Genomic DNA, 430 nt, shown 5'->3' with positions numbered 1-430 from the left:
AACTCCCGTTTGGAAAGTTCTACTTCAGGAAGATAACTATTTCTAATGCTTCCTTTTATAGGAAAATAAACATTTTAATCTCCTGAGTTGAGAAACTTTCCTTTTGTTTCAAACTCTTTTTTTAGTGCTTTGCTAGCTAATCTTCATGATTTACTTAATAGTGCTCCCAACGTCATCCGAATTGTATTTGCCTTATTTATTTTTATTCTAAGGTATTATTAAATACATATGGTGTCCCAAAAATGTATACACACACTTTGAATAATTATAAAGGCAGTGTTTATTAAGTACATTTCCTTTTCAAAATTGAGCTGTCAGCTATTTTTTGGGGACACCCCTTATATGCCATCACTATTTGTTTTGTACTAACCTATAGTGCAATTATTTGTAACTAACACTTTGTTATTGGAAAAGGCATTAGGAAAAAGCT

Source organism: Myotis brandtii, unplaced genomic scaffold, assembly GCF_000412655.1.
Source record: "Myotis brandtii unplaced genomic scaffold, ASM41265v1 scaffold215, whole genome shotgun sequence".
Classification (NCBI taxonomy): domain Eukaryota; kingdom Metazoa; phylum Chordata; class Mammalia; order Chiroptera; family Vespertilionidae; genus Myotis; species Myotis brandtii.
The sequence above is the reverse complement of the archived record's forward strand: the minus strand, read 5'-3'. Positions refer to the sequence as shown.